The sequence below is a fragment of the Mytilus californianus genome, unplaced genomic scaffold (genome assembly GCF_021869535.1).
Source record: "Mytilus californianus isolate M0D057914Y unplaced genomic scaffold, xbMytCali1.0.p SCAF_68, whole genome shotgun sequence".
NCBI lineage: Eukaryota > Metazoa > Mollusca > Bivalvia > Mytilida > Mytilidae > Mytilus > Mytilus californianus.
Genome location: NW_026262721.1, coordinates 482,782 through 509,274, shown reverse-complemented (window position 1 = coordinate 509,274; position 26,493 = coordinate 482,782). Strand labels below are relative to the sequence as shown.

Here is a 26,493-nt window from a genome sequence, read left to right as displayed (position 1 = left end):
CACCTTGAACTCTTTTCCTGTAGCAGTGATCAACGTTAACCTTCTGTGATTAAGTCCGTTTCTCAGGATTTGATAACGAAGTTGTGGTTATGACAAAACGATCATGTCTGTGACACAGATGTTCAATAACGGTCAATCAAATCATGATGATGTCTGTAAAATATACGAGATTTTACTATTACATGTATTAACAATACTTTATCAAAGACACCTCCATAATTAAACATTTTAATATCTTGTAATTAGCGTATTCAAATAAATTCTCGAATTGATTGTATTTAGGCTGTCTTTAAAAAAATCATGATCTTGAATATTTAAAATTGGTCAAGGAATAGAAAAAGGGAAAACAACAGAACTATTTGTTTGTTTTTGCGTTTCTTTTGTGGACTTATATCTAAATAACTACATGTTTCATGTGTTCATGGAATATAGTTCATTTACATTGTTGTATAAACAAGCCTTACATTAATATTATATTGCAGGCTATACTGTATATGTCAGCACCAAAATACCGACGGAATCAAATGACAGCTTACTTCCAACCTACACAACAAATTTTGCTTTAGGACAATCATTGGCGTCGACGTCTGCAAGTATTTCTGATGTACGAAGGCCTGAAGAAAGGACTAATAGTCGCGCATTAGGTATTATAGTATTATATAAACACTAAATATTACAAATATTGGACAAAGCAGACTTAACAATTAATTTGCCTTGAAAACCCATTTTTTTTTCAGAAAAAAATCAAACACAAACACAAATAGTAATCAAAATTATAATGCATTGGCATGTGAGCCATGTATCATATTTAAACCTTTGCTTTGGGATCCAAATAACAGATCAAGCCGATGTAGTGCATGGATGTAGTATTTAATGCTTGACCTTTAATGTTTTATCAGTTTGTTTGACTGCTTGATTTGATAGCTTTTTGTTGCTATTATCTGCTGTTCTTAATTCTTTTAACTTATGCTTTGTTTTAAGATATACTTTATTTTGCATGCCGTTTTCCTAACATATGACTGAAACTATGCCTATAACTTTTATATGCCATCAATATTATCTTACCATGCATTATATGTTTCTAATTGTGTTGTTTCATGACATTTGCATGTGTGTGTATTTAAACTTTGATGTAGTCGAATTGAAAAGCTCACATGAGCTTGTATTTAGGTTGTCTTTTTGAAGAATATCGATTTACTGGATACCAGAAAATAGGCATAATGACAAACACATTTGGAAAGTTAACATACAACAAAAGGCATTTACATGTACACTGTAATATTAAATTTTAAAATACTCTACCTGTACCGTATCGTACTTAAGGTAAATGGCAAAATAAAAACAGTCCAAGTAAAACAGAAGAGGAGTGAACAAAAATTGAACAACAATTGTTTGCAAAAATAATCATCAACACTTAACACAGCATTGATATGTTTTAAAAACATTTTACACAATACAACTGTATACCTTCAATTCCGTAGACATGGTAGAGGAATGAACAAACCATGCACTCCTTTAATTTTTAACTTCGCACATCAATTTTCAGTACATTTCGAAAGAGAGTAAAACAATGCAATCTTGAATAATATGTTAAAATTTCAAGCGCTTTTAGTTCAATATATAGTTTAGTCGATATTGGAAACTCTCGATATCTTCTCATACAGAAAATACATGCATTGTAAATAAGTCTGCCCCTGTCTTACAGTTGTTCATTTTTATGGGATGAAGCGCTTGGTTTGTTTGAAAAAAAACATTTTAGAAAGTATAAAATATTCCTTTTTCAATAAATGATTCGTTCTAAAAAAAGAAAAAAGTCTGAAACATAAGTCCTACATTCTTTTCAGAAAAAGAAGTAGGAGATCTATACACTTTGGAGCATATGATTCATTAAACCAATTATATATCAGTTTTATTGAAATAAAATAAACTGCACGATATAATGGGCATAAAATGAGTGGTTAAACAATTGTCAATCAACCTTTCCAGTTTCCAATGGCACAAAATTCAAAGTGCTATACTCTTGATCGTGGTTGTCTTTTATCATATTTAAGTACTTTTTTTTTCAAATTATCACTCGCTGTTGCAACTTCTGTAATACCATTTATCAGAAAGCTGTCGTTCTTGGTGCAAATGTTCACCATCATATGTAGCTGGCAACCTTGTACCGTGATTTTGATTTGATTATTGTGACACATGATTTATTTCCTCATGTATACAGTAAGGGGGACATTTGGCTACAGCGTAGCAAACTTGTTTTACTTTTTTACCCTAAGCTTTGTTTTCATTGTAATTATGAGTAACAAGATTGTAGAAAATGACAGACAACAGACATACCCCTCACTGGGTTGTTGCAGAATTTCTTTAACACTCACAGATCGTTGCAATCTCTCTTAACGTGTCTTGATATTGTTTTTGTTGTATATCATTGCAGATTTGTGTATCGAAATTACTGCCGGAGGCGCTGCATCCTTTGCAATCATAATCATTGTTCTCTTGGTCATGTAAGTTGAAAAGTAATTTATATAGGCATCTAAGACATTCATTAAGGCACTTATCAATTAAGTCGGTCTAAACATTATTTTGTTATCATATTTTTTGTCAGCAAGATTTTGATTTATTTTTTTCAAAATTGAAAAGGATATCAATTTTGTTGTCAAGTAATATACATTGTGTATCAACCAAATGGAATAGAGAGTTTCAAAGTTGTCAATGTCAAGTAATGTGACTATCAGGTTGTCAATTGCCTCAGTTTGCATCACTAAACATATAGTTTGATTTTTTTCAGTATCTTTATCCAAAGAAGAAAATTGATGAAAGCTGCCTACACATCTTTGACAGCACGAAGAGATCAAAACAATTACAACGAAATATCACATCAAATGTCAGATTCTATAACAGGTCAATATTATGAGGTGACGCCAGTATCAGAGATAACAGCTTCAGGATGTCAATCGACTGTCCAACAGAACATCGATCAAATACAACACATTGATACATCTGGATATCTTATTCCTTTTAGTATGCGAGAGACAAGTGGAGAACACTATCAATCAGTCGTAGACTAAGTTGAAAATGTCGTAACATCTTTTTGTAAATATTCACACTCCACGTATACGCATAATCATGTATATATATTTTTTAAGTGGACTACAATTATTTTATTCATATGTTTTTATTACTACAAAATGTATCCTTAACTGTTGTAGTACTGTATAAGATTTGATAGAAGTTCTAAAGAAAATGTGTAGGTAGGAAATTTGTGAAAACACGATACAGTTTTGATCCCACGCTGATGTTTTTACGAAACTTTGCAAACAAGCTACTTTTCTCCTTGTCAATTCAAATACGTAATAAAAAATATACCTTCATGTGCTACTTTTAGCGAGAAATGGGGTCAGAAATCAAGACATTTACTTCAAATTTCGGTTTCTTGGACATTTCTATTCTTATGGATAGACATACCTAATTTTTACTGGTTTCAAAAGATGAAAACAAGCGGATTTTTGTGAAAACATTTGGATAATCTTATTTACATAAGTATGCTCTAAATTTGTGTAACAATTTTTTGGAAATAATTCATTTATATCAAAGTTTCATGATTTAAGAAAAAAACCTGCTTTGTTTGCTGTATAGTTATCAAATTAAAAAAAAAAGTCATCCATAAAAAATGATACAAATAATCTTCATACATAATCAAACCAGATATCATTTTAATAAAGAGGAATCAATGTACTTGTTTTTTAGCTAATGATTAAAATCAGTTGAAAAATGCATCTTTTCCCAATATATCACAGTTTGACGCGTCGCGAAAAATAACATTTTCCGTTTGCAACGTCATTACATTGTACTTCCCTCTAACTGTATCGTATGCCCTTAAGAGAAAAAGCATACAGTAATATGACAGAGTTAAATGTGTATGTATGTGATGGATTATAACAGTGCATTCAAAGACTAAAAAGCGCGTTTTTTTTCAGTACGCGAGACAGGTTATAAATATGACAAATACTTGCACGTGTGGATTGATTAACTGTTTTATTTCCTTTTCAGTTCAGAAGAAATTTTTAGATTATGTGTTCCTGGAAAATGTGTACTATTTTCAAACTTAATTGAATGTCAATTGACGATATGCTTAAACTTGCTAATTTCCAAACCTATTTAGCACTGGAGGCTGTTCTTTGAAATAGCACCATGAGACACGGTGTTGGCCTTATTTTGTAGTTAATGATATAAAGTATAAATCCTGATCCAACAAAACATTTTATTGCAACATGTTCAAACACAGAGACTGTCCGACCAAGAATAAGTTCTAAGAGAGTAATACTTATTCCTTACAATTAATTGTGACAATGCTTACATTGTAACGTCATATTAAGGTTTTCTGAAAAATCAAATTTTTAGCAAGCTGACAGAACTAATGTTGCATTTAAATATTTTCTTTTAAATATTCTGTAAACCACCAAGACATTATTTTACTAGCACCTGTAAAGTGAACAACATTATTGCTTATAATTATGATTGGCTTGTTCCGTCCGTGCAAGTTTGCGACAGAATTGCTATCGTTATATAAAAAGATATTACTTTTTTTCATTTAAATAACAAAAAAACAAACAACAAATGTATAAGTGGTCTGTAAATGGCCAGGTGAAAGGGACATTTCCTGTGCCTACTCAAAATACCATTTTTATTTAGTGGCTACTCTCGATATGCATTCTAGTCGACCAACTTATCAGAACCTTCTTTATTTTAATTTATTTTTAATTTATTTTCGTCTTGCATATATATGAAATGTTTGCCACTGAAAGCAAACAACAATCGATAATAAATAAAATGCATGCAAATAAATAAGACTTCGATATTAATGTCTACTTATTCCAGGAAAATTGTATACTGTTTGTAGACTAGTCTTTTGTGATTCTAGATAGCGGTTCTCAATAATTATACTGTCATTCTATCTTTATAACATTAAAATACACAGCATGTCTAGAAACAATTTTAAAATGTTTCATTCTTATCATATTATTTTAATGAACACTAGGTACGTGTTATCATTGTCGGGTAAGTGAAAAGCATGCGCGATAGGTTGATGGTAGTACATGTGTACATGTATATAGTATAACACTCAGACAAATATATGACATTTTCAAAATAAATTCGAATTTTGCTTGTTATTTCTAGAGGAAATTGATTAATACATGTAAATTTCAATATTAATACGTGTATATCATAAACATACTATAAATAAAACAAATTCTGATACATTGACATTCTATGACCTTATATATGTATATATATATAAATAAATATATATTAACCTTGACTTCTATGACCTTATATATGTATAAGGTCATAGAAGTCAAGGTTAATATAAATATATTTATTGTTTTCTGTTTGGTAATAGATTAATTATAAGATCCATTTTGTTACATCTCGTGATCATATTATTTTGCAATCGCCAATGGCAGTCAGCAGGGTTTAAGAACATCAGTTGTTCGACCTGCTAGTCAAATGCGTTTTGTTAAAATGTACTTTTTCACTTTTTTTGGTCTTTTGGAAAAATGTTGTTTGTGCTGTATTTAGACCCCTCTACCAAGAAATTTGTTTTGCATGCACACGTATAAAAATTTCGGTTTTTATCCAACGCAATCATAGGGTTGAACGTTGTTTTCAATTTAGACTTCTTTATATATATATATAAATATATACATATAAGAGATAGAATACAAAATCATGTCTAGAAAGTTATGAAGAGCTTTCTGCTACTTCAAATGATGAATTTATATTGTCTTTAAAAGAGAGGCGAAAGATACCAAATGGACATTCAAACTCATAAGTCGAAAATGAACTGACAACGCCATGGCTGAAATATAAAAAGACCTAAATACAAACAACAGTACACAAAACACAACATAGAAATCTGAAGACTGAGCAACACAAACCCCACCAAAAAACTGGGGGGTGATCTCAGATGCTTCGGAAGGATAAGCATGGTCCACATGTGGCACCTGTCGTTTTACTCATGTAAGATGCTGTATCATTAGTTCATCTTCCACACCTCCGTTCATTTTAACCAATAAATAAGATGGTGCAGTGTAATGCAAAGTGAGTCGTCTCATACACACCCACACAAAATCACAAGCTGTCAGAGAATTAGTTTCAAATAAAATCATTAAAGCCTGGACTAGACTGTATCGATCATCCCCTAAATCAACTTACACCTTTTGCATGAATATCAATTCATACAGACAATGATGAGCGATACAGTTCTGCATGCAAAAAACTTACAATTTGAGAAAATATAGATAAACAAAGATAAACTATTGTTAAATAAGCTACAGACAACTTATTTCTGAGGAAAGAAATCAGCAAGGAAGACCATAACATTAAATTGATGTTCTCCACACAAAAATAATATATCTTGATCGCAAATTTGAGCAAAAAGTACAATACTCTCGCAGATTTGCAGCCGGGATAAAATACAATGTCAGAACAATTGAATATACTCAATTGATTGGTACATGTGCACTTATAATAAGTCATCTTGTGAATTGTTCTTTGGGTTTATTGTACTAATATTGAGGAAAATTGTCCCAAGTAGTATAGCTTATTTACACAAGGTTGCAAGTGAAATGTAAAATTACTGCATAAATATCAGGGACAATATTACTCAATGTCAGTCAAATAACAATATATTCATCAATATCAATTTACGCGGGTCCTCTCTAGAGTGTACCAAACTTTAAGGAGAATATATAGATTGCAATATCGGTCAAGGTGCACTATATTTCCCTCATTGGAAATGCTGTACTGTTTAAGTATATTCATAAAGGAAAACGAGCTAAAATATCGACAAGAGTAATCGTTCAATTAACCAATGTATATTTTGATATAATTGACTAAAAACAAATAATGTAATTATCGATATCGTATGCTAATGTTACAATTAATTGCAAACACTGGCTGAAATTCCTTATATGTCCGATCATTCTTTTTGGTTTTAATTCTCATCGGGCATCTAAAAAATTGTATCGCTCATCATTGTCTGTATGAATTGATATTCATGCAAAAGGTGTAAGTTGTTTTAAGGGATGACAAAAAAATAGTGTATCATAGTGTACGTCAATGGGACATTAACGCAGCTATAAAACAAAGACGAATAAAGGTTAACATGCTGACTGTTGAATATTTCAAGGAAAGTGTACTCAGTCTTATATAATTAGACTTGATACGTTATACAAAAATCATTTTTAAAAAAATAATATTTAGTTGGAGTATTTATTGACTTCCAGAAACCATTTGATATGATATGGAAATTTGGACTTTTAAACAAAAAAGATACTTTAGTTAGTAAATTGACTTGGTTAAAACATATGCAATATATTGAGGCAAAATGCAGTAAAGTATTAAATTGTATGAAACTTCTAACTGGTACTAAGTGGGGAGCAAATATTCATTCTCTTAGAAACATATATATTGCACTAATAAGATCTAAAATAGACTACGGATGTGAAGTATACAACTCCGTCTCACATTCTGTAAAGAAAATTCTGTACCGGGTGCAAAGTCAAGCACTTCGAATTTGTACAGGTGCATATAAAAATGTAGCCACTAGTGTACAGCAAGATGAAATGGGTGCCCCACTCTTATGTTTCTGTTTCAAAAGATATGATTAATCAAAATGATATAGCCATTAACCAAATATATAGATACAAACAATTTTCACCCCCCCCCCCCCCCCCCCCACCCCACCTTGGCATTTGTTTAAACCCCGTGTGTGTTCACAACTCTCAATGCTCATCTCGAAAAAGGACAATCCACACTAAATTCGAAGTGAAAGTAACTTTATGATTGATACGCAATATCGACAGTTTTTAAAAATATATACGGACGGATCTAAATATCCAACTTCTAATAATGCCTCATGTATATTTGCTGTTCCCGAAATGGGAATAAAAAAAACTACATAAGAATGTGTCAATTTTTACTTGTGAGCTTATGGCAGTATTTCTGTCTCTTGTATGGGTAGAAGAATTTAAACCAAATAATGTGATTGTATTTGTCGACTCTTTATCAGCTCTCCATACCTTAAAGAGTAATTTATTTAAGGTAAAAAATTATTTATTGTACGATATTATATTTTTATACAACCAGTTAGTCAAGCTATGTAGTAACATAATATTTGAGTGCATCCCAAGCCACGTCGGAATTTTAGGAAATGAAATTGCAAACAAGACAGCCAAAGCGGTTCTTAATAAATGTACACTAAATTGTCATATTCTCCTATAAAAGGAAGACATCAAATGTTTAACAAAAAAACATCTTAAAACAAATATGGCAAATACAGTGGTCAGACAACCCAAAGGGAAGATGCCCCTCTTCTTGCCGACTTGTTTCGAGTTCAAAATGGTGAAGTTGAAATCATCCCTTCGTAAATTTTACAGACGCCATCACGAGTTGGTTGACCCTTATGGAACAACCGTTTCACAGATGATATCGGATATGTTCCTTATGTCGTAACTACAATACCCTTCCCTTTTCACGAATGTGACCTACCGAATTCGACTATTTACCGGATTTGTAATAACATAAGCTACACGACGGGTGCCACGTGTGGAGCAGGATCTGCTTACCCTTCCGGAGCAACTGAGATCACCCCCAGTTTTTGGTGGGGTTCATGTTACTTAGTCTTTAGTTTTCTGTGTTGTGTCATCTGTACTATTATTTGTCTGTTTGTCTTTTTATTTTTGGCCAAGGCGTTGTCAGTTTGTTTTCGATCTGTGAGTTTGACTGTCGCTCTGGTATCTTTCGTCACTCTTTTACTACATTCAACCAAAACAATGTATCTTTTAAGATAACTATTACACAAATGAATAGAGAAAATGAACGAATCATATACAGAATAAGATCTGGCTCTATAAATGTTAATACATATCTTTACAAAATAGGGAAAAATCCTAGTGAACTTTGTGAACACTGTGAAGTCACAGACGATGTTGTACACTTTCTATTAGTCTGATATGATGCGCAAAGAAAACAGATGTTTGAAAATCTTAAAAATCAAGGAGTCATAGATCTCTCATTGAAACACCTTCTATCCGGATACACACGTACTTTTAGTCCCGTGCATTACTATTTATGGGAAACTAATATGCTTATAATTTACGTTAAACACTCTGATCTAGTGAAGATTAGGAGTAAACTCCGACACTAAATAGTTTAACAGTATATGTTAGGAAAAAAAGAAAATGAAAAAGAAGGGGAAAAATACAATATCTCTTTAAGAGTCTCACAAACAGACAGTTACGGTCATATTATTAGAAATTAAGAAAAACAAACAAGCAAAAATAACACACTAAGCTCATATATTTAAGAATAGAAGCATTTGCTAAAGCCTTTTCTAAGAAAGTGTCACTAAAGATTTTCTTAATAATTTAACAGAACATGTTACAAACAAAAGAAAAAGTAAGAACAAAAGAAAATACAATATCACTTTCTGATTTTCACAAACTGACAATTACATTCATATTATTAGAAAATAAGAAAAACAAACAAACAAAATAAGCTCATATATTTCAGAAAAGAAACATGTGCTATATCCTTCGCTAACAATCTCTGTTCTTAAACATGTTAAAGCAAATTCAAACAATTGCTTTGTTTTAATAATAAACTGGTATTAAAAAAATTTCCTTTTTTCTATTTTTTCTTCTTATATTTATTACATGTATATATATCTTAATAGGCGACCAAGGGTTTAGGTAGGGGTGATTTCTCATTCAATGACAGAAGTGTGTTTTTTTTCTCTCGTCAGGGACGGAGGGATCACTAAATACCAGTATGTCTTTGGAATGTTATTCGGAACAATATACGCGACCGTTATGGAAAAGGAACGGCTACAAAATCCCAATCCTTACTAAAGAATTCTTTATCTGCTACATCAATCATTGGAGACGTCCTCGCATATGTAGCATTTAACTAGCACATGCCTTATTCTATGTTTATTAGTAATATATTTTATTTTTATACGTATATCAAAGACGACACAAAGGTGAACAACCTGATTAAATTTCTAAACAATAATATGCCTATCAATTAATAATTTACATTTTATTAGGAATTATCATTTTTTTTTTTTTTTTTGCTTTGTTTCATTTTCCTTTCAATATGTTTTTTTGTGGGCTTTATGTGTGTGGGTTTTTTTTTCATATTAATTTTTTTTTATATACATATGTATACTTTATTGTAACATAGTCAACCCTGTTCGTCACAGTTTCATATAATTACTCCCCAAAATGTAATACTAAAAATGATTACAAACAAATCAGATACAAGTAATATGAAACTCTTTGTACCAAAGAGTTTTTGCAATTACTAACAGCAAATTCAATTCTGAATTGCTAATATATACATCGTGTTGTCTTACACTCTTATATCATAAAATTTAAGAAATTAATAAGAAATTAAGGTTCTAACTCCTTTACGCAAAGTTGGTCATATAGTTCCTAATGTTTCTACGTAATTAGATATTTCTCGCTTTCAAACGTTTGGGTTGGAGCTTTCCTATAAAAGTTAAATCCAGTAAAGCGTTTCGGATGTACGAAATTTATAGCATGTTATTTTCATTTGATATTGGCTGCTGTACTGGAAGCCGATTTTCAGTTTTCAGAGTTCTCATTTTAAAAGCTAGTATTCAAAGAATATGGAAGAAAGATCTGTTATTTAAACTTACTTTTCAGTCCTAAAAAGGTTTGTTCAACACATATTGTTGCCGAAACAAATTCACGGTAACTGAAACGATTAAACTTTAAGAACCCTTGATTTCACAATATTTGAAGCTTACTTTCCACTTTCATGAGTTTTTTTCTGGTATTATGGGGATCCCTTATATCCATAAAGTAATAGATAATCGAAAACAAAAGAAGGAAATTATGGATAGAAATTGTTTGGAATATTCACTGTGAGTCATTAGTTTGCAATCGACCCCCCCTCCCCCCCCCCCCCCCCCCCCCCCCCCAACAACAACAACAACATAAAATAAATAAATTCGTATACGGTCTCCGTTAATACAATGGACAATTGAACTATTTATACCGCAGCCCTAAATGGCCAAATAGTATATCAAAGTTCTAAATAATTAATTCATTCGGAAGATCGAATTGATCAAAATTATGTAGTGTCCATATAAATTGATAGTGACTGTGGCAAAATCTTTAAGTGATCATCAAGAATAAATACCGAAACAATTGACCATTAAGTACTGTCATAGTCTGCACTTGGTACAACCATTCACGCCACCAATAATAATAATAATTACAAATGAATGTCTAAAAATACATGTACCAATGCATTATTTATCATCAATGATAAATTATTAAAGTATCTGTATCCGTTTTTTTTTTATCGCGGAAATAAAGTGGGTTATAATTACTTCCTTGGCCTTTGTAGAAATGTGGCATCAAGTAATAAATATTATTTTGCTTTTGAATATTATCGTGACTTCAAGTTCTGTTTTCAATACAACTCAAGGTAGGCTTAGTTTATCTTTTATAAACATATATGTATTGTAGATTTTTTTAATTGTCGCCACACTACCAGTGACCAATTTTGTATTCTTATATACAGTTGTACAGGACATGTCAATGTACTTGTGTCTTAAAACTATAACCTTACGTATTATATATTGTTACAGTGGCTCCAAGGATAGAAGCCTGAAGGCACTCAGCAGAAAAAGTAAATAGCCATCCATTAGCAACCTTTATAAGGTTACGTCCGTTACACTATAAACCACCTTCTTTCTAAGCTCTTAAGTTATAAAATTGAAGTTGATATTTTCTCAGACATAGTTGACCTTCGACTTGTTTGCTTTGTTAGGCTGTATTTTGGTTATATACGTCCAATATACTGATGCATCTTTGTTGTATATAACTCCTTACCTGGAAAGTCCCTGGAGAATGTTATGACATCTATTTGCATCAATCATATCAAATATATGAGGTTTCTTTCTGGTGCTATACAGTTACATTGACTGGAGAGATTTAAGATGATTACTATGAAAACTTCATAGAATTGTCAGATGATGTCCTTTTACTAAATAGTTCAAAGATTTGTGACTATGTAAACATATCTATCCAATCATTTGGCAAAATGTGGGGTACCTTGCTAATTTGCAAAGCGGCCATATTGCTTTATCATGACGACATCCATAACAAAAGGATTATATATGTCCCTAAAATAAAAATGAAAATATGTCAATTCCTAAGTCGAATCATCAATTTGTCTGGATATAGGCAAATTGTACATGTTTTTTGCATTTTATTCGTGTACAAATGAACAATAAAATTGAGAATGGAAATGGGGAATGTGTCAAAGAGACAACAACCCGACCATAGAGCAGACAACAGCCGAAGGCCACCAATGGGTCATCAATGCAGCGAGGAACTCCCGCACCCGGAGGCGTCCTTCAGCTGGCCCCTAAACAAATATGTATACTAGTTCAGTGATAATGGACGTCATACTAAACTCCAAATTATACACAAGAAACTAAAATTAAAAATGATACAAGACTAACAAAAGCAAGAGGCTCCTGACTTGGGACAGGCGCAAAAATGCGGCGGGGTTAAATATGTTTTTTGAGATCTCAACCCTCCCCTATACCTCTAGCCAATGTAGAAAAAACAAACGAACAACAGTACGTACAGTAAAACTCAGTATAAGAGAAGTCCGAGTCCGATGTCAGAATAGGAAACAAAAGGAAATAAGCAAAATGACAATAATACATAAATAACAACAGACTACTAGCAGTTACTGACATGCCAGCTCCAGACCTCAATTAAACTGATTGAAAGATTATGTCTTCATCATATGAAAATCAAGTACAATCCCTCCCGTTAGGGGTTTAGTATCATACCATCATAAAATATATGAGAAGAACATAACCCGTATCATGCCAACAAATGGTTTTAGAATAAATGTGTTTAATTCCGATGCAAAGACCCTATAAGTGAATCAATATTAAAGCCAAAATATGCAATCTTTAATGACCTGACAACAGTATCGTAACTATATCCCTTCTTAATAAGTCTGTTTAAAGGTTTTGTTAGCTTTTGAGGTGAATACTGACATTTTTGTGCTTTGTAAAGAATATTACCATAAAAGATTGGATGTGAAATACCCGAACGTATAAGATGTCTGCATGTTGAGTTATATTTACGAATGATGTCCTTATACCGATGATAAAATTTAGTAAATGTTTTGACTAGTTTATGATATCGAAAACCCTGGTGTAATAATTTTTCAGTAATACATAAATTTCTCTCGCTAAAATCTAATACGTTGTTACATACACGAGCGAATCGTACAAGTTGAGATATATAAACACCATAAGATGGTGACAAGGGAACGTCACCATCTACAAATGAATAATTAACGAGAGGAAATGAAAAATCATCTCTTTTATCATAATGTTTTGTATTAAGCTTCCCGTTAATGATATAGATATCAAGATCGAGGAAAGGACAGTGGTCATTGTTAGTATTAGCTTTATTTAAAGTAAGTTCAACAGGATAAATTTCTTTAGTATACATACTGAAGTCGTCATTATTGAGAGCCAATATATCATCCAAATATCTAAAAGTATTGTTAAATTTTTGTATCAGATGTTGTTTCGATGGGTTTTTGCTGATTTTAGTCATAAATTGTAACTCATAACAATACAAAAACAGGTCCGCAATAAGTGGTGCACAGTTAGTCCCCATTGCAATTCCGATAACTTGACGATATACGGAATCTCCAAAGCGAACAAAAATGTTATCAAGTAAAAATTCAAGGGCAGATATAGTATCAAAGCATGTCCAATTGACATAGCTCTTTTGTTTGTTGCTACTAAAAAATGACCTGAAAGAGTTTGAACATATGTATTCGCATTCCGACTTTTTAAATGCCCATTTAATTAGGTGTGTGAATTTTTTCTTAATAAGAATATGAGGCAAAGTGGTATATAGGGTATAAAAATCAAAACTTTGAACAGATTAAAAATCACCAATATATGCATGCAATTTATCAAGTACTTCCAACGAGTTTTTGACACTCCAAAAGTAGTTAATTCCACTATTTTCAAAGGCCTTATTTGAACAATTTATTGTCAGGTTTTTGATTGTACCAAGTGTACTAGTAAGTAGAAAAGACAATTTAGTAGTGGAACAATGACTTGAAGACGAAATAAATCTATATTTATAAGGTGATTTGTGTAGCTTCGAATGTCTACTTTGACAACTTTCGGCCTTTTCAGTTTGAAAATCAGAAGCGTTACCGTAGTATAAATGTTTTACAGTATAAAATAACGAAAAATCGTGAAAAAGCAAGATCCAAAATAGAAATGAAGACACAAGAAGAGATAGTTCTTGATTTGTCCGCATATAGGGTAACACCTTACAGGTTGCATTATCAGGTTAAATAACTTTAATCTTACCTGATCTCTTAAGTTTTCGGCCAAATTGTTTTAAAACATGATGATTTCATCCTTCCCACTTCGTAAATAGTCAAATTGTAAGTATTTTTACTTAGAATTACAGAACATTTTTGTAAGTATCCCCCAAAGGAAGTTTTCAAAGACACGTTAGTATTAGATCCAAGACGAAAAAAGACTGGATTATCCGCAAGTCTGATATAATTTATATTTTCAATCTACAACTAAGGGAAGTGATTTAATCAAAAGGGTCAAAGTCACGTGGTACAAGTCATATGAATAAAGTACCTATGATTTTGCCATATGTTTAATTTGGTATAAAGGATTATAAACATACATCTACAAATTGACAATAATTATCATTCGATAATAAAACTTTCTATTATATTCTACTAGAAAAGAGATGATTTCAGTTTTCCAATTGTGAACCTTTTTTTTTTTCTATTTAACAACATTACAGCAGCTCCTGCATATGGGGTATATGTCTCCCAGTTTATTCAATAATTCACAGCTTCCTAACATGAGGGTTGCATCTTACAAGGAAGAAATTTACCCATTGATTCCAAGTGAAAAATATTGGGTCTATTGCTCAAACGTTTTTCAGATGGCAACGTGAATTGGTTGATCGCTATGGAATTTAAATGTCACAGATGACCACGAATATGTTCCAATCGATCGTCCAAGTCACAATCCCATACTTTTCTTTCTATTGTGACTTCCCTGAATTAGACTGTATAATATGAACAACACGACAAGTCCGACATGTGGAGCAGCATCCAGTCACTCTTCTGAAGAACCCAAGCCCCCCCCCCCCCCCTTTACAGCTTATAGTTAGGTCATATGCAGGCGCTCCTGGAATGTTGCTACATAGAAACAGATACTTTATAGTTTAAAAGCTGAAGTCAAAAAAAGACCATTTATGTCATTAATTGTTAAAAGCATAACCATGGAAATTCTTAAGATTTTGTCTTATATTGTAAAATGTTAAGTTTAGTTGCGGTTTAGAGTTAAGAGTAAACAACGTTATCGTTTTTTCCCTTTACCGTTTTTTTTTTTGTCAGTTACAATACTTATATTCCCCTATTTGGAAACTCTAAGAGCGATTTTACAAGTGTTATTATATATATTGTTTGATTGTATTTGGATATTATCAGAATTTTATGAGCAAAGTATAAGGCTTTAATTTTGTTGAATGTAGATCAACAAAGCGAAACTTGTGTTTAATTACTCGCTATAACATATATTACATATCGGATAACAAGCCACATGAAAACGGTAACAATGTAGCTCGAAATAATGTCAATTGATACGTAATTGATATATAAATATTACACATATGTACTTTCACTGTACTATAATCTATCGATACCTATATTTTGGCATTGCACAAGTTCATGTTTTTCTCTGACTGTTAATGACGTCTTTACACTAAATCCATTGGATGTTGGATGTGTACTGATTGATATGTTAGTCTTAGATACATGATTTTTGTATTAGTTGTAATTGGCTATGATCTAGCTGTCAGTAACTGCGAGTACTCTCAGATCTGTACTTAGTGTTTTTTGTTGTTGTTAGGGATGAGGGATGGATATATACCTTGCCACATCCTGTCTGTGTTTTTGTTTGATGTTTTTCTTTGTATCGATCTGATGAGTTAAGACTATTTCAACTGATTTTTATAGTTTGTTCTTATGTTGTGCTGTTACACTACTGTCCCAGGTGAGGGGAGGGTTGAGCGTTCACAAGCATGTTTAACCCCGCCACATTCTTTATGTGTCTGTCTCAAGTCAGGAGCCTGTAGTTCAGTGGTTGTCGTTGGTTGACGTCTGTCATAATTGTTTTTCGTAAATATTTTTGTTATAAATTAGGCCGTTAGTTTTCTCATTTGAATTGTTTGATATATTTCATGTCGGGGCCTTTTATAGCCGACCAAACGGTATGGGTTTTTTCATTGTTGAAGGCCGTACGATGGGCTATAATTACTTATATCCACTTTTTTGTACTTTGGTGGATAATTGTCTTGTTGGCAATCATACCACATCTCCTTATTTTTATATATATCTTTTTTAAAACTTTATAGTAAAATAATCTTATAAGAAAACATATGGTAAGGCCACTTTTTTGGCCGCTTGAATTCGATTTGATTTTGATTTTTGGTGTTTTAACGCCACTTTTAAGCACCGCTTTTGGGCTATTTCGTGGCGGCCAGTTTTTATTGGTGGAGGAAGCCGGAGTGCCTGGAGAAAACCACCGACCTTCGATAGGAAAACTGACAATCCTAGTCAATTTAGATTGGAGTCGAGTGCACCCGCACGAGCGGGGTTCGAACTCACAACCTCAGTGTTGACTGGCTAGTGATTACAGTAGTAACTACTTAAACCACTCGGCCACCGAGGCCCCTTTGCTTGAATTCGACGATCAAAAAGTATTATAAATCTACCAATCTACACCCCTCATGTGTCAATAAGACATAAGTCTGTCGGATATAAACGTTTAATATTTTTTAATTTTGTCTTACCTTTTAGCATAAGGGCTTCAAATTTCTCACATTTGGTACAAAATAACAACAAACTGCCAAAAAGAAGCCTCATTTTGAGATCTTGTCATTTCTATATAGATATGAACAGCAGCTTCACCCGAAAAAGATATTTTGCTTCAAAATGTATTTTACAAAGATGTAAATGTAAAGTATCTTTTTGGGAAAACATGGTAAAGAGGTTGCTCATTTATATTTTGATAAAAAATATGCGTGAAATGGCAATTATAGGTAAAATACTTAAATTTCCAAATGTTGATGACGGCATAGTAACATCACAAGTGACCTCTTTGCACTTAAGTGTCAGGATTATATCAACCTGTTCATTTATAAATAGTACTAATATAATTTTGAGTAAGTTTACTACTTTTGCAATTTTAGGGGGAAAATAACGGTTCTCGTCTAACTTCCTATTTTACTGAGATACTTAGTCATCAAGGTTTTACGAATGTGACCTACCGAATTCGACTATTTACCGGATTTGTAATAACATAAGCAACACGACGGGTGCCCCATGTGGAGCAAGATCTGCTTACCCTTCCGGAGCTCCTGAGAGCACCCCCAGTTTTTGGTAGGGTTCGTGTTGCTTAGTCTTTAGTTTTCTATGTTGTGTCATCTATTATTTGTCTGTTTGTCATTTTATTTGTGGCCATGGCGTTGTCAGTTTGTTTTCGATCTATGCGTTTGACTGTCCCTCTGGTATCTTTCGTCCCTCTTTTATGATCTACTATGCCATGTGTGGTGATAATCAACCATATCTTAGAGGATCAGAAATGATATATTAAACCATGCTAGCTATAATTTTCGTCTAAGAAGCTTTTATTGAAATCTCTAATATCATTATTAATTTTTCTGTTTTTGTTTGGAGTTGAGATCTTGTCTCCTCTAGATAAACACAATTCATTTTATACATATTAATAAAGTTGTGTAAACACAAATACAATATGCATTAATTTTGATAGAATATTGTGTTAAACAGTTCAATGGGAGGATGCACAGAAAATGTGCACTGTTCCATCTCTAAGCGACATCATGTACACACACATAGTATATGCTGAGCTACCTACAACATTTACTGCATGGACATCGTCACGGAATCTTACATCAGATTGGACATCTTTTTATGGTAGTATGGTATTTTGTCATATCAAAACGATTAATGTATAACTGAAAGATTATTAAAAGAATCTTTTTCAGTTCACTAACTGTATCAGGAGAAAATACTGTAAATCATCAATTATTTTGATTAACAACTAACGGTCAAAATGCAAAATTAATATATATTTAATTTCGTGAAATTAGACAAACAATGAAAACCGCGTGTGGGTGCGAATCTATTGCATTTGTTTCGTCTCAATATCCAGATTGTATGTAATACTACATGTGGGAATGAAGATACCTTTTCTATGAAACACTAGTGAACAAACGGACTATTACAACTCTTGACAAAAATCGAAAAAATCACAAAAAAGACAAATCCCAGTCAAATTAAAAAAAAAATAGTCTATCTTAAAAATGCATACTCTTTTTACCAAAACTGCAAATAGTTCAAACAACTAATTGCTTTATTGTATTTCTATTGTTGAAGGCTGTATGTTTCCCTCTATGTGTCCTTTTTTTGTTATGTTTGTCGTTTGTTTGCTGTATCATTAACGTATACCCGACGTTTACATTTGTACATCGTCTGCACATCGGAGTAGATTTCATAACGCAAAATCGATAACAGTGTTTTTGAAATGCCCAGTTTAAATGTGCATAGAAATAAAGTTCGGAAAAATTAAAAGAAACATTTTGATCATTTTTCAAACTGAAATCGGCGGATTGGTGTTAATTTCTCATAATTCCAGACGTAATGATTGAAAACACCTTATATAATTACAAAATTATATTCGTAAATCACCCAACCAGATCAAAAAGCATATTTTAATCATGTTGGCCTGATGAATAAGATATCGTACAATATTTAGTGTGACTTTTCTAAATTCTCAAATGGAATTATCTCTCTAGAGTGAAACCTCAAACTAGTGGTTAAAAACAAAATATAAGAAGGATGTCACTAGTGGATTAGAAACAGTTGACCCGTTTTATTTCTCTTGGCAATGGTGTTGTCGGTTATGTCTTCATTCGTACGAACTTTGACTAACCCTTGTTATCTTCCCCCCGTTTATAAGACCATTGAATGACATCAATGAAATCTCTGTTCTTAAATTTTGTAGTATGAAAATTATATATTCATTGCATTTAAATCTGAGACATGCATATCGAATCAATTGGAAATATTAACTCCTATATAGCATGTATAGTGCAACATCATCAAGAAATTAAAAAAAATTACAAAAGTGAAGAAATATTCTTCACGTTCAGTCCTGATTTTTAAAGAATTGCTAGAAAATTATTAATCGTAAAATGTAATTGTGCGAAAAGACAAAAAACTAGAATATATATTTTGATTTGGAAAATTATTGAAATAAATTAGATTTCTATATTTAGTTGAACATAAAGTTGGAGTGCAAGGATTTGATAACATTAGGTATGTAAATCAACACTGATCCTCTTGTTCTTTTAACTATTCAGACGATATTGTCACATCACAGTGAAAACAAACACGTAAATCAATTTCCAAACAAAACTTTTATTCAGTGCATGCATTTATATTTGTGTTACAGGTTGCCTGGACGTATCAGTTCAGATGTCTACAATTGATAATGTATATAAAACTTTAAACCAATATTTCCCGAACAGTACATACGCAATTAAATCGGACAGCGTATTTCAATGTGCATATTCTTGTACAGCGAAAGGCGATTTGTTTGCATTTCATGTAAGTATATAGTATATCTATCATGTTTATATAAACTCAATATAATTTTTTAAGAATAACATGCAAAAAGTTTTTTTTCCTTCATGATTTAATTCAATGTTATAATTTTTGGAAACATGAATTAAAGTGTCTATCATGATTGTTTTAATTATTTTCCTTTTTCTTTTATTAATGAAAAACGTGATGTAATCTGGAAAAGTATGGCACATACTCGTCAGCTGGGATGTCACTACTACTTCGTTAACATATTGAAATTGATACTATTAACCTTAAATGACCATTTCAGACATAGTTTCGTTAAAATCAAATACAAGCCAAGGCCTTACCCCCAAACAAATTGTTGACTCTCATTAACAATTGCTTTAGACATATTGTACATGCAGCACCATATCTCATGCCATAACTCATGTCTAAATATTAATGACAAGATTTCAACAAAAAGACAAAAGTACCATGGAACAATAAAAAATCCATTCGTCGAAAAATTGCAAAACCATGACCTCTGAAGAAATTAACGGCACTGCGGAATATTGCTACAGAGAAAACGGCGAGTTCATAGTGGAAAAATTGAAGTCATATGAGTTTCTACCCTTTGAGATACATTAAGTATAGGTGTGTTTCGCCATCTTGGATTGTACAATAGCAGAACACAATAGGTCTAGATTTTCAATCAAGTCAGCGAAGTTTGATGCATTAATACATTTGACAAACTAGAATGTTCATTTAAATGAACAAATCTATAAATATTTTTGCCTGATTTCAATTAGTTTTCAACTCAGTGTATTAAGATGAGATAACTGAGAAATAGTATGATTTATAAAGGAATCTACAGAAAATTTATCTATCTTATTTTATATCAGGAAAAAACGCACGGTGATCCCATTTTTTTTCTTGATATTCTTAAAACATTTTATAAGAGCTCACTTCTCGTATTGTATTTCAAAATTCTCAGAGGAACAAGTGATCAGTATGCTGGAGTTTCTTATTGTGAATTTGGAGGTAGATTTTTTTTAGCAAGTTGTCGGCTTTCCTATGGGAACAAAATGTGCGCCTCTCCTTGTCGACCTCTTTTTTTTTCATATGAATCGGAGTTCCTTCATACACTAGTCAATCAGGAAAAATCAAAGACGCCTGATCATTTAATTTCACATTCAGATATATTGATGATGTTCCTTCATTAACAATCCAAACTTTTCTGATTGGGTTCCATTAATATATCCTCCAGAACTAGAAATTAAAGAAACAACTATAACACGGCTTCCTCCGCCTCATTTTCAGACTTATACCTTGAATTTGACATAAGTGGTCATCTCCTTTCCAGAATCTATGACAAACGAGACGATTTTAATTTTGAAATTATAAATGTTCCCCACCGTAGCAGCAATATACCAACTTCACCTGCATATGGGATATACATTTACCAACTCTTTCGGTTCGGTATTCACGAGCGTGCAGCTACTACTCAGACTTTATAAAACGTCACCAGTATCTGAGCAGAAAGTTGATGAGCCAAGGTTATGTCAAAGAATGGCTCGTCCTGTTTCTAAAAAAGTTCATTGGAAAATACCAAGAGCTTGTTGAAAAATATTCCGTATCAGCTTCACAAATAATACATGATGGTCTTGAAGTATAGATTCTAGGTACTGACGTTGTTTATCATCTTAATTGTGTGTTGAAGTTCCCTTTTATTGTCCATGTATATTTTAAACCTTAACTGTTTATCCATTTTTGATTATATACTTATGACGTGGATCGGTACTTATACATCCCGCCATTGTGCTATGGTCAATTTTTAGTTCTTGTCTTTCGTGTTTGCTTATGTACTTTGTCTATATGCCATTTTGTGTTTCTTTGTTGAAACAGTTGTTTGTTTTTATAGTGCTTAAGATTATATTTCAATGTAAACTGCTGAACCCCAATTTTTGTCTTTTTTAACCTATTATATTTATTTGTTTTGCTCACACATTGTTGTCAATATAATGGAATTCTATGCGACTGTCATACAAGTGAGAGGTTTAGCTAGCTATACAACCAGGTTAAATCCACCATTTTCTACATAAGGAAATGCCTTTACCAAGTCAGGAATATGCCAGTTGTTTTCCATTCGTTATATGTGTTTGGGCTTTTGATTTTACCATTTTATAAATGACTTTACGTTTTGAATTTCCCTTGGAGTTCGGTATTTTTGTTATTTTACTTTTTTTTATCATTTAATTTACCTTCTATTTACATAATTTTCTCTGTATAACCCATATTAAATATTTATTTTTTTCAAACCCTGCAGCTTGAAATCAAGATCGGTGACCAATCATCCTTATTTTATGTTTGAACATATCACAACATATACCACATTTTTTTCAAAGTATTAGTTTCTTTTATACTCCCATACCACTTTAATTAAGTTTTTAACAAAATTTTCCGTTTTGGTAAAAAAAAAAGAAAAATATAATAGATAGAGAGGAACTTTTACCTGCAAAATATGAAGTAATGCAAGATCTACAAGCAAGTCAAAAAATGAGGCCGAAGATACCGAAGGAAAATTCTTGATTCTTTAGTAGAACAAAATAGCCGACAAAACCATGACAAAAGACGAAAATAGATGAAATGACAAACAAGTCCACAAAATATTACATATTAAAGTATGAAGACTTAGCAGAAGGAATCAGGTGCTCCAGTAGTTTAAACCGATTATGCCTCACATATGACACTCGTCGGTTTACTGATGAATAAAACATGACATGAACGAAATCTGCAATCGACCTTTTGTAAGAATTATTGCCCTTTAATGACGAGATTGTTTTTACATATTTTTGCTTTTTGGTAAAACTTAGGAAAGTAGAGAGAAACTATAAAAATCCGAAAAGATTAGCAAGATAAGAATTTGAAATTTTCAGTCGACTCCTTACATTATGTACTGCCTTTAAATGATGACTTTTGGCAATTTTTAGTGATTTTACATCTTTTTCATCTCGAAACATTTAATAGATAGACTGAAACTTTGAACTACAAATTTGATCATTAACACTAAGTCTACAAATAAGTCAAATAATTGTAATCATCAATCGAATCCATACACAAATTATGCCGCTCAATCACAATTTTGTTTTTACTTTTTGCATAATATGTAGAACACAATTATAGATAAATAATAATCTATGAATCAAAAACTATAAGCAAGATAAGATTGCGGTTCACCACAGTTTCCTTTCAACGCAAGTATGCTTAAATGTTAGGAGAGCGATACATGCCTTTTAAACCTCTATTTTACTCTTTTAACCATTGTATATATAATATTAAGCATACACATATTGCATATTCGCTTTTTGATACATTTGTGAGTGAAAAGTTATCTGACTATTTTCATTCATTTATCATTTTTTGTTATGAAAGTAATTACTTAACCATTCTGCTTCGTCAATTTAGAAATACATTTGCAAGTGTATTTATAAGTACGAATTGACGTCACATGTAGAGAAGAGTCCAGTTTGTATCTTTTGGGACGTACCTGAGGTAGACATTGTTGACAAAATTTATTCGAGATCTCGTAATTCACTTCCAATCTTCAAATTTGAAACAGGTATGTCGGTTTTTATGGTACAAAATTTCCCGATTTAGAATTAAGAATCTAGTCGGACAGACGACGGCATACACACTAAATGTTAGTTATAAGTTATTAATTAATTTGACAGGCCAAATGAAGTTCCAAAGAATCCACAAGTGGAGCATATCCTTCAACACCTATATTTTGTTCTGTCGAAATTAAATGGGTTTTTATCCATTTTTTTATGTCTAATTCGGTAGGTCACATTCGGGGAAAAGAGGACGGGATTAAGGTTATTAAAAAGATGTAAATCAACACAATATTTTCAGCATCATTATATCGAAATAGAGTTAAAAATAAAGATAGTATAGCCATTTTGGATATATTTTTCAAATATGCATTTACTGCTTTGCTTCTTCTTAGACAAGGTATATCTTGCAATGAAATACACATAGTATATAAATTACGTGCAAGACAAACCAGTTATCTTTTGATAACTTTATCAAAAAAGGTTTAAAACAATCGTTTCGCTTGCTCAAACTTTACTAGTAATACGTTGCACGACACATAACATCAATACCCAGTAAAGGAACAGCAAGTCCAGACTATGGTCGTCTTTGCCTATGACAGATACAAGGCTCAGTGTTGAAGGCCCTACTTTGACCTATAAATGGTTACTTTTTACACATTCTGACTTGGATGGATAGTTGTCTCATTGGCACTCATACCACATCTTCTTATTTATACCAACCTTATATATTCAACTATAGATAACTAATATTTAACGAAAAATCCAAAATCAAGGCACTTATATAGACAATAATACTGACTTGACATATAGGAATGAGGCTTATAAACGGGGAATGCGAGGCTCTGCCGAGCTTTTTCCCCGTTTCGGGCCGAATCCTTATATCTTTGATATGTCAAGTCAGTACACTATTATTGTTTTTATACTGCAATCTAGATAAAAACATTTTGAATTGTTTTTTATTGTGTTATTGTTATTTATTTGATTAAGATATTGGGAAAAATCACCCTTTAAAAAGGCCTCACAATTGGCGAAGAAATATACAACACAATGAAATGTACATTACCTGTTGAAACCAATCGATGGCGAACGAATTCGTTTGAGTATGGACTAAAATATCAACAATAAGCATAAAACATAATGATTTATAGATTTTAAACAAAAAATACTAACAAGTGAAATAATTGTAAAAGAAATAAGTTTCAGTCGTTCCACGCTACAGGTTGAAGCGGTCGTCATGAATATTCAAATATAGTTCCGGCTCTACTATTTAAATATTCACGAGGAAAAGTGTTATCGGGTCAGTGACTGTATACGACATAGAAATATACAGTCATCACATTTTGACTGCTCAAATAGAACGAGTGCAGTATAATACTGAATAAAGAGTTTATCGTAGTAGTGTTTCTCTTTAAATAATGATTGTTTTATTATAATTTTCATTACAATTATTATTATTATTATTATTATTATTTTATTATAATTATTATTATTTCGTGATTCCTCTTATCCAATCGATCATCTTTTTATTAAATATTAAGTTTTATACTCTCAAATCTTTAAAGAATTGACAATACAACACAATATCTTTGCGTCGAAATATCGTATATTTTATTTGTTTAATTTTAATCTATTACTAGATTTTTGTTAAAGCAGGTCACACAAAAAAAAAGGAATATGTTCCCAAACGCAAGCCTGTACTCAGGCCCAGTCAACAGCAGACCTTTTTTAAAATTATTAGGACAAAGTCAAGTCTTCTATCAGGACCGGTAAGAGCACAGTTCTCGTATCTAGTCTGGAACAGACCTGTCCTATAGACTAGTCATAGTAGACTGTGTACACGTCTGGATTTCAATAAGTATCTCAACAGGGCTGGATCAATCCTAAAGAAGCATCCCTAGATATGGTCTGCCACCGATAAAGCTTACTTACTTGTCTGCTCCAAGTATATCAAGTTAACTTTGAAAGCAGTCAAAATATCTGCTCAGATATAACTTTTGTACAGGTAATGATTACGCTCATCTGCACCGTGAAGTCTTTTTGCCAATTATGTACCGTAAGAAATAAAACAATAGGTAGGACAACCCGTTTTTTATGCCTTTAGACATTCACAATTTGCCACATACTGCTGTTTAAAGAATTCCGAATTCTAAATTTATAGTATTTACATAACTATGACATGAAACTACATTGTATTTTAATATATTGCATATATTTTTAGACTTGCGTACTGCGATTATACAAAAAGGTGATAGAGAACACCATCAACATTATTGCCTCGCCAAAAGAAATGGTACGTTCTCGAAAAGTGACTGCAACTCTGAAAAAATGTTTACTTGTGAAGAAGGCAAGTATTTTAATCTCATTTTTATTTGACCTTTGTAAACAAATAGTTTTAAAATGTATGCAAATATACATTGTAAATTATCATTCAGAATCTTGATAACAATCTAGTACTATCACTGGCTGTTTTGCATCCCGTTTCCTCCTGCAATTTGTACGGGCTAGCTGCCAGATTACAGTTTGGTCAAATGAACCTGCGTAGTTGTTATAATTGTTAATTTTCAGTATATCAAAATACAATCTCATACAACAATACTCAAATATCATTTCCATATGTTCCTATGTTTTTTTTCTTCAAAATGGATAATACCATTGATTAGAAATCTCACATTTCATTACGCTTATCAGCATTTCTTCGATAGAGCCTATGACGATCGAGAATAGTGATATTTTTAAAATGACCGTGTATCGGATAAAAGAAAGACCGAAAATACCAAAGGGATATTTAAACTCATAAGTCGAAGACAAACTGACAACTCCAAGGCAAAAAAAAAATTGAAAAACCACCAAAAGACAAACAGAAAAACTAAAGACTGAGCTACATGAACTTAACCAAAAACCGGGGGTGATCTCAGATGTCCCAAAGGAGTAATATCACAATTGTTTTCACCAATTAGTATTTGTTAAATTGTCACATTTCAAAACATTGTGCAGAATTTATCTTTGTATCAAGAAAAGAAATACTTGGCATGATCAAAGTGTTATTCTGTCCAGTACTAACGACAACATTTCACATAACATTTCATTGCATATCAGAAAATAACCA

The 26,493-nt window shown here is 32.1% G+C and overlaps 2 long non-coding RNA genes across 2 annotated transcripts; both read left to right on the top strand.

The window, feature by feature from the left end:
* Positions 1-487: 487 nt before the first annotated feature.
* On the top strand, positions 488-3,654 carry LOC127707374 (uncharacterized). The gene is made up of 3 exons (XR_007984829.1): positions 488-644; positions 2,432-2,501; positions 2,786-3,654. It is a non-coding gene; the product is annotated as an uncharacterized LOC127707374 (long non-coding RNA).
* Positions 3,655-11,442: 7,788 nt separating this feature from the next.
* On the top strand, positions 11,443-25,726 carry LOC127707373 (uncharacterized). Its single transcript, XR_007984827.1, has 5 exons — positions 11,443-11,520; positions 17,974-18,120; positions 19,661-19,815; positions 23,239-23,392; positions 25,606-25,726. It is a non-coding gene; the product is annotated as an uncharacterized LOC127707373 (long non-coding RNA).
* The last annotated feature ends 767 nt before the right edge of the window (positions 25,727-26,493 follow it).